The sequence below is a fragment of the Sinocyclocheilus grahami genome, unplaced genomic scaffold, assembly GCF_001515645.1.
Source record: "Sinocyclocheilus grahami isolate Dianchi unplaced genomic scaffold, SAMN03320097.WGS_v1.1 scaffold3.1, whole genome shotgun sequence".
NCBI lineage: Eukaryota > Metazoa > Chordata > Actinopteri > Cypriniformes > Cyprinidae > Sinocyclocheilus > Sinocyclocheilus grahami.
Window position 1 is genome coordinate 5,467,330 of NW_015505182.1, and position 12,896 is coordinate 5,480,225.

Consider the following 12,896-nt stretch of genomic DNA (forward strand, 5'->3'; position numbering starts at 1 on the left):
AATCATTTATTTATTGCAAAAATGTCAAAAGCAGTACTAAATGTAATCCAAATAATGATGCGTTGCACCCGCAGTACTCTCTGGCAGAATACAGTAGGTTTGTGTGATCCAGAGCAGAATTTATGTTGTTAATCGCTAAAAAAATATTATCCAGATCATCTTCCCGATCCACTCAGTGAACTCGTGAAGGCGCGCACATCATTCAAACACACCTCACCAGAAACACGGCATGTCGCAATCTGTGACGAATGCAGGCGAGAGCCAATGAGCGTTCGATAATCCTGCCGTAAAACCTGTCGTTTGAAGCGGCAATATTTGAATTTGTAAAGAGCGCTTCAGTCAGCGCGGGCTTTGCTGCTCACGGTCACTGGACTCGCTGCTTGGGATGGAGAAGAAGATCGCTGAATAAAGGCTTGGATTTGGGTCTGTTCCTCGCAGTCATATGGATTCTGAAGATTTGGATTACAGCGCACTAATAAAATTGTTTCATTTCGTAATTGTTGCGTTTTTGGTGTATTTTATAGTTCTATTGTTAGTTACAGCATGTTGGAGAAAACGCCTTCATTGATAATGCCAATCGCCTAACATGCTGTTATTTCTCCCCCCATGCAGGGTTGGGAATCAAAGACTGATTTGTATCATATTTGGAACTGAGCGATTTTCATAATTTCTGTTAAAGGGACAGATCACCCACAAAATGAAAATTCTGTCATCAAATTTCTTAAAATCCATCACAGGCAACTTTCGAATGCATTTTTAATGTCATTTATTTTTATGTGCATTTAAATGGTTTTTTAATGTAATAAAGTGTGATCTGTTTCATGAAAATGCATATTAAGTTACAAGTTGTCAGTCTTTCTCCATCAAATGACTTATACAAATCAGTTCTTTTTAGTGAATCATTCAAAATAACTCAAATCCGTATTACAATCTCAAGTTACTGGGTGACTCAGGCTATCCAAGATGTACAGTGGATCAGTTTGTTTGTTTGAAAATATGAGTCCTTTAATATTGTTTCCTCCATTGCAAAAGTCAGCTTGTCTCAATCAGGAGAGAAATATGCACAGATCCATCACCATTTATGTGCAAAAGCAGTCCAAAACAGCTCTAAACAAATATATTGGTGGATTTGTTTCTTACAAGCACACTTGATGGACTGGAGTCATGTTGATTACTTGTGGATTATTGTGTTGTTTGAACTCTCATTCTGACGGCACTCATTCACTGCATATGATCCATTGGTGAGCAACTTCAAATCTGTTCAGATGAAAAAACAAACTCAAATTTTCATTTTTGGGTGAACTGACTGCCAGGTTGTTCATATAAAGTGTAGTTAAAGATTCACATTCAAAACAGTGATTTATGGGAACTTTGAATTAAAAGAAGCATTAAAATGCAGGCACCTGGAATATAAATTCCCATTAGAACAGAACGTTTTCAGATAATTGTTAAATAACCTTCTGATTCCCGTTGCAAGTTCTAAGTCAACGTTTGTATTGCAATCACATCCACTTTTCTCTCTTCTTTAGGTTCTCATGTTCACCATTCTCACTTCATCCAGACCACAGATTGCCTAACTCGCAGCTTTCAAATGGAAGTCTGCCTCTGATAGAAAGTCTTTTCTCCACCCCTCATCCCTCTCCCTCTCTCTCTCTCTCTCTCTCTCTCTCTGAGAAAAGGGCTGAATGGAAGATGCTCCTGTGGCTTCTCTCCCCGTCTTTATCATTACAGCTTCCTATTACCTGCCTCCAGCCCCAGAGATAGGCAGCCTGTGGTGCACCATGGGAACTGCTCTGTTTCCGTGCATTGGGATGACTTCTCTACTGATGTTTTCCTGCTAGGGCCTCTTCATTCTGTCAGTTCTGCTTTTCTCCGCTGCTGCGCTGCCTCCCCCGACTCCCGCTCCGTGTCTGTGTGAACATAGATGAGGTATTGTCAGCCCGGTGTTTGGCTGCGTGTAAGCACGTGTGTGTGTGTGTGCGAAAGCGTTTCAGGTCGAGCGCTAAATGATTGGTTACCGCGAGAACATTGCGTGCTTTCTAAATAACGTGACAGGCGGCGAGCATGCACTCTAATACCACATTTAAACTGATTTTTTTTCTCTCTCTCTGCTTATTTACTGCATTCCAGCATGTATAAATGCACGGCCGTTTGTGTGCGCGCGCAGACTCGGACTGCTGTTAATTGCAGCATTTCTCGCTGGGTTAATTGCGTCCTGGTGGCCCGGTGCACACCTATAAGAATGAACACACACACACACACGCACGCACGCACGCACGCACGCACACACACACACACTTCTAAATCTCACTTAACCTTCGCTGCACTTCAAGCTCGATGAATCAGACACTCCAAATGCTCGACTGTCCTAATCTAGGACATCGTTTTCTCTCTCTCTGCTCTCTCTCCCTTTTTTAATCCACTCCTCTGGCTGTCACATCCTACAGTCACTGGAATTCCAGAGCTGTGGTGAAGGTTTATTCCTAATATCACTGCAGGGGCAAATTTTGGATGATATATATATATATCACATAAGTGTGCACTTCTTGCAAATACTTAGGCTATTTAAAAAAGCGTACATACATATCGATATAGATATAAATATTATACAATTGTAAGAACAGTTAATCCTAGTTCATAAAACAAGGTAAAAAATTTAATATTAGAATACATTAATTTAATTACTTTTTTAAAAAATATGTCATTATGGTTGCAAGTTAGACACTACTGTAGGATTATCAATTAGCATTGATAATGCCAATCGCCTAACATGCTGTTATTTCTCCCCCCATGTAGGGTTGGGAATCAAAGACTGATTTGTATCATATTTGGAACTGAGTGATTTTCATAATTTCTGTTAAAGGGACAGATCACCCACAAAATGAAAATTCTGTCATCATATTTCTTCAAATCCATCACAGGCAACTTTCGAATGCATTTTTAGTGTCATTTATTTTTATGTGCATTTAAATGGTTTTTTAATGTAATAAAGTGTGATCTGTTTCATGATCAAGCTCGATGAATCAGACACTCCAAATGCTCGACTGTCCTAATCTAGGACATCGTTTTCTCTCTCTCTGCTCTCTCTCCCTTTTTTAATCCACTCCTCTGGCTGTCACATCCTACAGTCACTGGAATTCCAGAGCTGTGGTGAAGGTTTATTCCTAATATCACTGCAGGGGCAAATTTTGGATGATATATATATATATCACATAAGTGTGCACTTCTTGCAAATACTTAGGCTATTTAAAAAAGCGTACATACATATCGATATAGATATAAATATTATACAATTGTAAGAACAGTTAATCCTAGTTCATAAAACAAGGTAAAAAATTTAATATTAGAATACATTAATTTAATTACTTTTTTAAAAAATATGTCATTATGGTTGCAAGTTAGACACTACTGTAGGATTAAAGATAAAAAATTTACAGCTCAAATATCACACATTTTTAGACGAGATGGCAAATAAAATATCACTACATTATTAAAATAAATTATGATTGTATTTTTAAATGTTGTTTTTCTAATTCAGTCTGGTGACACTAGTACCACAGAAATGGCAAAATTCAGCCTTAAAGGGGATGATAATACAAGCTTCACATTTTTGCTTTTAAACTCTCTGGAATACCTTTCCCATACATTTGCACTGCATGTGCAACACAGTAAACCTGATATTTGCTTCATTTTATAGACTGATGTTTTGATTACTGTCTGTGGCAATCAACAGCATGTTATACATTCCTGTATAATATCTGCCAATCTCTGATCTGTACATACAGGAGATCTGAAGAAACACATTTTCTGTGTGATGAAATGTTTTACAGCCTGTGTTCTATTCCTGGATCACTGTCTCTTATCACACAACAATCCATTTAGTGGATCTACATCTGCAGCGGTACAACAAGGCCATGCCTCCGGAAAAGCAGGGAATAGCAGCCCTTCTCAATATTCAATGGGGCACTTCTCTCTTTTTTTTCTTCTCACATAGCCTTTGTGACCTGGCATCTCCCTCTCTTTCTCTCTCTCTCTCCCTCTCTTTCTCTATCTCTCTCATGTTGGATTGTCCCTGCAGTGCTGTTTCTCCTGTCTGGTGTGTGTGTTCCTCAGCATTTAACACAGGCCCCTCTCACCCTACTCTCTCTCGCTGTAATCTCGCCATCTGTGCCTAATTGACTGAGCACCTGACGTCTTTCTATGGGGATGGAAAAGCATCCAAGTGCCAGGGAGGAAAAAATGGAAAAGAGACATGATGGCGATAGAGATCCGAGGAGAAGTTGATGCCTCAATGCACTTGTCACTGCTGTGAACTTTAACCTCTGTAGAGGGGGTGGGATGAGTGGAAGGATGTGCAACTTTCTCTTCCTGTCATTTTTCGTTGTTAATGTGATGGAATCTTTCTGTCTGCAGAAATGATGGGGTTCCACAGGTGGGTAGTGTGGGTTTTGTCAGTTTGTGAATGAGCCAGTCTTTTAAAGGAAAATTCACACTGTAACGACAGATGCAGAACAATGACAGAGTACAGCACGTCACTTCTCAGATGTTCCAAGATGACAAACTCTGATTCAACATGTTCATTGAGCAAAAACAAGCACCAACCAATGCCAACAGACACCGTCAGGGGTAACACACTAATCCGACAAAACCTGACAATTCTGTCTGTTGCCGTTTGTCACCGTCTGCCAGTGTGGTGTGAATTGGCCTTAAAATTGAAGAATTCAGTAATTCATTTTAAATTTGAATTGGTCATGCCATATATGATTTTGATTTTGAAAAACAGAAAAGAAAAATAATCTGTTTCCCACTTAATTGGTATTTGAATTGGAATTTAAGTGGAATTTACATTTTGAGAAATTAGGTGTCCTTCCACCTTGGTCCATAAAAAGTTATTAAATATAAAGAAGTGTATAGAAATGAAATATATTTTTATAAGTGACATTACAAACAGATCTATCTGTCTGTAAGGCCTATAAAACTTTACATTTATTAAGGTTATATGATTCAAACGTGAATTGTAATTCAGCATCCTTAATTCAAATTCAAGAGTGAAATTTATTTTCGCCATTACCATTTGTCACATCACTTACGTCCTTCTGTCCTATTCATTTCCTCACATTTGTTCATCCCATGTCTCCTCTACACTCTTCCCCCCGCTCTGTCTGCCCCCCTTGAGGATCAGACTGGCTCGTTGGACTTTGAAGCTAGCTGGTTGATAGTCTTCCTATCTCGCCATCAGGGCCTTTCAGATAGGGCGGCACATCACAGAAGCAGGCTGACAGAACATCCATCCAGCCTGGGCGACCAGCTTCCACCCCCCTTTGCTGTAAGCTCCCAGAATGCCGCTTCTCTCTACTGCTCTTCAAACAAATGCTGGGCCTAAACTCCTGGGGAGCTCGGGTGCAGCCTCTGAGACGGAGAAGATAGTGAGGGATGAAGAGAAAGATGGATAGAGAGAAAAAATAAAGGGAGAGAGCGGAGAGATCTTATATTTAATAAGTAAACCGATGCTGGCGCAGGGCAGACCGGTCTCTTGGGCCAGGCTCAGCCAGCCATTTCTCAAGCAAAGTGAAGGATTTGGGTTAGATACAGAAAGCCCACGAGATGCTCCCTGGCATTTCCCGCATGCGGAGGATATCAGAGCAGAAGGTGTGAGAGAGAAGGAGGGTGAGAGAAGGATATGCCCCTAGTATCCATTCATTTTCACTCTGTCTCTATGCCATTTGTGCAAATGATGATGGCAAATGCAGGTGTGAGAACTTCAGTTCTTCTGTCAAAGGTGAGGGAGAGAACGGGAACTAGGGAGTGATTTAAAATGGAGATCTTAGTAGGGAAAGGGAAAGAAGTCCTTGGCGGAGCTTCAATTAAGACGTATTGTGGGTATAACACTTCATTTTAATCACCTAGACCTACATAGCAATGGAAACACCCTCCTCTCCGTATTCCCTCATGGTTGAGGAGAGGGCCAGCCATGTTCGATAACCTCTTTCTACGAAATGGAGGTCCTGGTACCAGTAGCGTCTGGAAGATGAGTAAAAGAAATAGGACAAATCAGGCCTTTAGGCTCCACAGAATGAGTCTCAATTATCAATTTGTGACCTTTCCGGAATGATTTTAACTCCGATATATATTTATAGCCATACCTTTTAACACGTCGGTTCCCGAACAATGAGTTTTGAGAAACAAAAATCATTGAACTGTTGAGGCAACGCCAGCCAGGAAAGACAAGGACTGTTCAAGGCCTTCCATCACCATTCGTTTTTCCTCCCAGCTGGAAGAGGAAGCAGTTCGTTTGGAGGTTCGGAGCCTCAGGGGGGAAACCGACTGACTAGCTGTCCTTGCTCTTGCCTAACACCGGGAATCCCAACGGGGCTTCAAGGTACGGCGACTGTGCTCCTTGGCAGCGAATGAAATCCTGTCATATAAATAATGGACGGAAATGAAGGAGAATAGCTCACAGTAGCCCTCTTAGATATTTGCCCAGAAACCGCAGATGCTCTGGAACAGGCATCATAACAGCCTAACTACAAAGGAGCCCACTTCTGCTGGCCATCGCAGGTGACAGCCAGTCAAAGCTAGCTCACAAATCCCACTCCAGAACATTTAATATGGGAATGCAGAGGCAGCACTTTTGTGATTGCTGTGTTTAAGATCTGTAGATGAACATACTTCTTATTGGCTTAGCACTTAACATATCTGATTTGCCATTTGGGCTAGATATTTCTTTGAAGTGAAAAAAAAACATTATTTAGAAAAGGTAATTAGAATAAAATATTTAACTATTTTTATCCTATTTAACCATTTAAAAGTTAAATAGAATAAAAATAAAATAAATATAAAAATTCTGTAAATCATTTACCTATACCTCATTATTCCAAATCTGTGCTTCTTTTTTATGTGGGCTAAAAAGAAAAATCCTACCAATCATGTAAAGTAAAAGGAAACAAAAACAAAACAAAAAAGGCACCATAAAATTGTCATAAAAATTCTTTGAGAAACAAAGCAAAATTCACACAAAATCCTGCTCTCCACATATATTTAAATATGCCACCTTAAAAAAAGCTGTTTTCTTATTGTTTTTCTATGTAAACATGCTCTATACAAACATGTTTGACGGTTATGGTTGCATCTCTCGTCTTTTGCAGCACATGACACGGCATTCAGTGCTCAAATTCAATTTTTAAAAAATATGTCTTGCATTTTTTCTCCACAATCCACTGCCCTGTGCCTTGTTTTAAACGCAAAAACACATTGTGTGAATGTCACAAAATCCTGCCATTTTTTTTTTAAATTTTAGAACAGCTGAAGAGAGAAGGATATTTAGAAAGCAAGTTTCACTATACAGTGGGCCAAAAAAGTATTTAATCAGCCACCAATTGTGCAAGTTCTCCCACTTAAAAAGATGAGAGAGGCCTGTAATTTTCATCATAGGTATACCTCAACTATTAGAGACAAAATGAGAAAAAAAATTCCAGAAAATCACATTGTAGGATTTTTAAAGAATTAATTGGTAAATTCCTCTGTAAAACAAGTATTTGGTCACCTACAAACAAGCAAGATTTCTGGCTCTCACAGACCTGTAACTTCTTCTTTAAGAGGCTCCGCAAAAGGCATATGGTACATTAATAAAAATGTTGAGTTCCACAGAAAAAAGTTCTGTATTTCATGTTTTGAATTACACGAGGGTGACAAAATGATGACAGAATTTTCATTTTTGGGTGAGCTATTGCTATAAAAGAGACAGAGGATGTTAACTCTGATAAAAGAAATCAGCTCTCTGCCAGGTTAAATCTATCTTTCCTTTCACTTGAATCATGAGAACAGTGACCTTTGCTTTTAGTGATGGTGCTTAAACTCAGGCACAGACCTATTAACCAAAGGTGAACAGCGATAGAACATTAGCTCTTCCTTTAAGAAAACCTTTTTTCTTGCTTCAAAGTCCAGTTAATAGTTCAGTGGCTGAGCTGAAAGTGTGAAATATTTTAACATTCTGGGCAGTTCTCCAAATGTCACCTGCCATTTCCTGCTAGCCAATTCACTTACTGCACTGTGCAAAGGCCTAATATAGAGGTGGATACTTTGCTTCTGTTTGATATGCAAACCCAAACACGAAAATCGCAGGGGATCTGGTAATATTTACTTTAATGCGCTTCTGGAGATGGAAAATGAAGTTCTTACAGCAACTATTTGAGATATAATCATAGCAAACAGTAAAGCAAGTGCTGCTAATCACGTGACATTGCATACGTTATTTCTTTTACTCTGTAGTTCTCTTTTTCTCATCCTATTATGCATATTATATTCGAAGAGAGATGAATTGTGGCTGTGCTTTTTTATCCCGTATTTTTATCTCCGGTACTTTGTTTAGTTCTTAAACAAACGCAAAGACTGATTATTCAGAGGGAAATTATATATGGGGCAAAGAGTTTTCAACAAATTGGGTAATTGAACAGGGAATTATTGTCACTTTAAAGTCAACATGAATGTAGGCCTACTATTTACTTTAAAGGGTCATCCAGCAGCCAAGTGCCACTGGGAATGCTAACAGATCGTTTTAGTCAGGTAATATAGTCCTTTTCTCTTTGAATGTTCTGTTTTACTAAAGTACATCATATTATGGAAGCATAAGTAAGTGTGTGTGTACTTACGCATTATGGAATTGCTTCCATAATATGATGTATTTCCAAGTAAAACTAAATATTTCTAAATGTTTCTAATCTTTATTGTAAAAACAAAATTCATTTATTGATTAATCATGATTTTTACGTGAAAATATTTGTACTCATCTTATATGTACACATACTTGTCTAGTGAAGCCCACTTGAATGCCAGCATTGACTTGAATGCATTAAAGTTTAGTAGTAATGGCAGCTTTCATCCTCTATTTCTCATTCTCTGTTTTACACGCCCACTGTTTTCGTACTACACAGATACACAACCTATGCTAATTTTACTAGCAAGTGCCAAAAAGTCTGTCCGTCAATCTGGCAACCTGAGAAAGACACACTCCATCCCGTTCTGGTGCAGATGACATTCGCCCAAACCATTTCTGACAGAAGTCGTTAATGAAAGTGTGGTCATGCATAAAAAAAACAGGTTCTACATCAAGCTGTCGCTGTCTTCTAAAAGCTGGATAAAAGAACCAAAATACACACAACGACTGAAGCCGTATGCCTGCCAACTCATCCTATACATCTGGATGTACTTGTGTGTAAAAAGTGTATTTTTTCCCCACTGTAGCCACTAATGAAATATGTGATTTATGTGCTGGCAAAGGTGGCCCGCACTGCATCCAGAGGACCCACTTAGACTACTTACAAGGGGGCAGTCGTGGCCTAATGGATAGAGAGTTGGACTTGAAACCCAAAGGTTGCAGGTTCGAGTCTCAGGTCCGGCAGGGATTGTCTGTGGGGGGAATGAATCACTAGCGCTCTCTTCCACCCTCAATACCACGACTGAGATGAGACCCTTGAGCAAGGCACCGAACCCCCAACTGCTCCCCAGGCGCCGCAGCATTGGCTGCCCACTGCTCCAGGTGTGTGTTCACTGCTGTGTGTGTGCACTTGGATGGGTTAAATGCAGAGCACAAATTCCGAGAATGGGACACTATACTTGGCCACACGTCACTTTTATTGTTTAATAAATGTTTCTCAAAAAAAATCTATGTTTATTTTGGAAGACCGGAAAGCACACTTCACTTCATGTTTATTTTGTACACAAACCAATATATATTTGACCTCAGACTTGGAATATAAGTGCACAAGAACCACTTTGATGGTACTTTTGGTGTTCTTTTGCAACTTAACAGTTGCAGTCACTTGTATTGAGAAGATGTTGTGTTGTTGTAATGAGAAGTTCATTAAAGAAGGATAATTTTGCATTCTGTGAAAAAAAAATGACATAGGTTTGGAAAGACATAAGGATAAGTAAATAACGACAACGAATTGTATTTTTTTGGATGAACTATTCCTTTAACCGAACATAAATTACAGATATTAAACCAAGCTACTAAAAATCTTAAAATAAGAAACATTACATTAAAATATAAATTCTATACATAGTCACTTTTATGTCTAGTTCATTCTGAGCTGTTGAGCAGTTTCCTTTGATTTCAGAACAATAAACATCACAGTCATTCAGCAGATTCCCCAATGAGCATGAGCAGATGAAAGACAGAGTGCTTGAATGTTAAAGGTTAATTACAGTTCATAAAATGGAGAAAGTATAGGGTTGACCATTTAAGACTTAATTAGGCGGTGTGGCTACTTAGTCAATGGCCAGAGAAAGAAGCAGAGAGACAGCGTTAACCTGTTTACAGATCCAAATTAAAGCTGACACAACAACAAAGCACCGTGAAAGAGTTAGGCAAATGAAAGAATGTGTTTTTCTGCACAAATAGGCCAATCATTTAGGACACACACTTCCACTTTCCTCCTCAGGGACTGTAACAGCAAAGGATTGAACTCATCAGAGGATGAGTGTGTGTGCGTGAGTGTGACAGAGAGGAAGGGATGGAGACTGTGTGTTCACTTGTGCACGTCCTTTGCCAGTATATCTGCATGTAATGGAATTGCATGTGTCCTCCAGTGCATGAGATGATTTGTTTTTGAATTTGTGTCCATGACTATGAATGTGTGCCACCTGGACTGTGAAATGTAGGAATTTACTAATAACGATTTGTGCCCGCTGATAGCCCAGTTTATTTGCACTTGCTATTTGCTGTTTCAGCAACCGAGTCACTGAGGAATTATGCAAATCAGGCAATGGCGAAAAAGCGTGACGCATTCATTTTGAGTAATGCGACTTTTATCGAAAACTGAATTTTGATTGTTAATTTTGATGAAAGCTTTAAAATTATTTATGTACATTTTATTAAAAAATTCAAACATAAATGTTGTTTTGATGCTTTTAAATCTAGTGTGAAACATCGCTGGAATTGACGGGTGATCTGACCTATCATAATGGTAAATCCGACATTTTGTCCTGCAAACAAACCAGACTGGAGAGTAGATTAACGCAGGTGGACTTGATCTTGAAAAATGTTGTGCATTGACATCTTTCCGTGGTTGAAACAATATACCTTCTGATGTTCATTAATGTTTATTTAATGCTATAACTAGTAAAGAGGAAGAGATGATTGGTTCACGCGCTGCTTAAACTGAAGCACAACAGCGACCTGTCACGACACATTAAAGAGCCACAAAACAGTATTTATTGTTTGAATTTCTTAAAAAAATGACAGAATTTGAAAGATGAGACTTTGTTTCATACTAAAAGTAACCTGCTCTGTCTTGTCTTTCAGCACATTTTCATTGTCCTCTTTGCTCCGCGATGTATTTTTCACTGAACGAGAGTGCTATGGCTTGTCTTTGCGAAGGGTCAATTGGCAACATAAATTAACAAATAAATTAACATCAGAAGGTATGTTAAAAGATATGCTTTAACTCACGGAAATTTATTATCTCTCATGTAATTGCCCAATCAGCAATTCAATCACGAAAAGACATTACATTTACTTCTGCATTTACAGTCTTTCAATGTCCATATTTTGTTATTTAGAAAAAATAACTGTAGGCTACAAAATAGCCTATATGTACACACACACACACACACACACACACACACACACACACACACACACTATGGACATTGAAAGATTGAAGTAAATTTAATGTCTTTTCACAGTTGAATCACTGTTTATGATAAACAATGTTATTATAATGATTAATATTATTATATTTTGCCTACTTACATGAAATGAAATCCAGAATGAAATCCAACAGGCCTGCTTGTTGCTTACCAATTTTGGAGTGCTGATTCCAAAAACAGTGCCTGTTATGCTCTATAGCAAATAATCATTTCCCACACAGCATTTTTGCTTTCGACAGCAATTTTTAAGGATAAGAAGTCTTGTATGATCCCTTAATCACCAGAAAAACTGCCACAAAGACATGATTCCTATCTTCCTCCGAGCCAGGTTATTTGTTCAATTCTCAGCCGACATGACCCAGATGTTTTCTTCTACGTCTGTGGGTGTTTTACTACATCCAAACAGCAACAGAAAATTCCAGACTCATTTATAAATTTGTGTTTATGTAAAGTTTTTTGACATTAAATGGAGTATTTGAACTTATTTCCCCACTCATTTGCAGAGTGTGAGTTAAATTGTACATTTTGAATACCTTTTGTCAATTAAACTGTTGACATTTAATTACTTTTGTTATTTTGATACATTTATTAAAGCTGAAACATACAGTGGTGGCCAAAATGATTAGAACACTAGTATTTTCACCAGCTAAAAAATTGGTTTAAAGTCAGTTATTTCTATCTTTTGCTGTAGTGTGTCAGTAGGAAATATCAGTTTACATTTCCAAACATTCATTTTGGTATTAATTGTAATAATCCAGTTAGATTTTTGTTTGCACAATTGACAACAGCCAGTGCTCCACAAAGATCTGATCTCATCATCCTCCAGTCTGTCTTGGAAATGTAAACTGATATTTGCATGATTAATGATTTAATTAATATTTTTGAACACAGCATTATCTAATTAGGTAACATTTGGCTTTTTTCCCCTTAAATTATTTAATGTGTGTTTGATTGAATGCAATTCTGTCAGAAATATGTGGAAATTGTTTAAAAGCTTTAGAGGACATTTTCTCAAAATAAGTTTTAGTAAAGCATTAATTATATTATTAGAATGTAAGCCTATAACTTAAATAGAAAGGACCATTCAGCACATGTAGTGCCGGATTAACCTGTATTGTGGGTGGTTTGTGATTTAAATGCAAGTTTTTGAATTACTGTGTGATAAGGTGGTGCAACTGTTTAGTAAATTTACCTTTTTTTGTTGTTGCAGGTGGATAAACTGCTGTACATAAGGAAATTGTGCACTG

The 12,896-nt window shown here is 38.2% G+C and overlaps 1 long non-coding RNA gene across 1 annotated transcript in view; it reads right to left on the reverse strand.

Annotated features, from left to right (window-relative positions):
- The window catches only part of LOC107582096 (uncharacterized), an 18,744-nt gene extending 9,051 nt beyond the window's left edge, over window positions 1-9,693 (reverse strand). The window contains exons 1-2 of the long non-coding RNA XR_001608902.1: window positions 9,682-9,693; window positions 4,950-4,953 (exon numbers count right to left, since the gene is read on the reverse strand). This is a non-coding gene — a long non-coding RNA (uncharacterized lncRNA). The remainder of the gene's footprint in view (window positions 1-4,949; window positions 4,954-9,681) is intronic.
- Window positions 9,694-12,896: the final 3,203 nt, after the last annotated feature.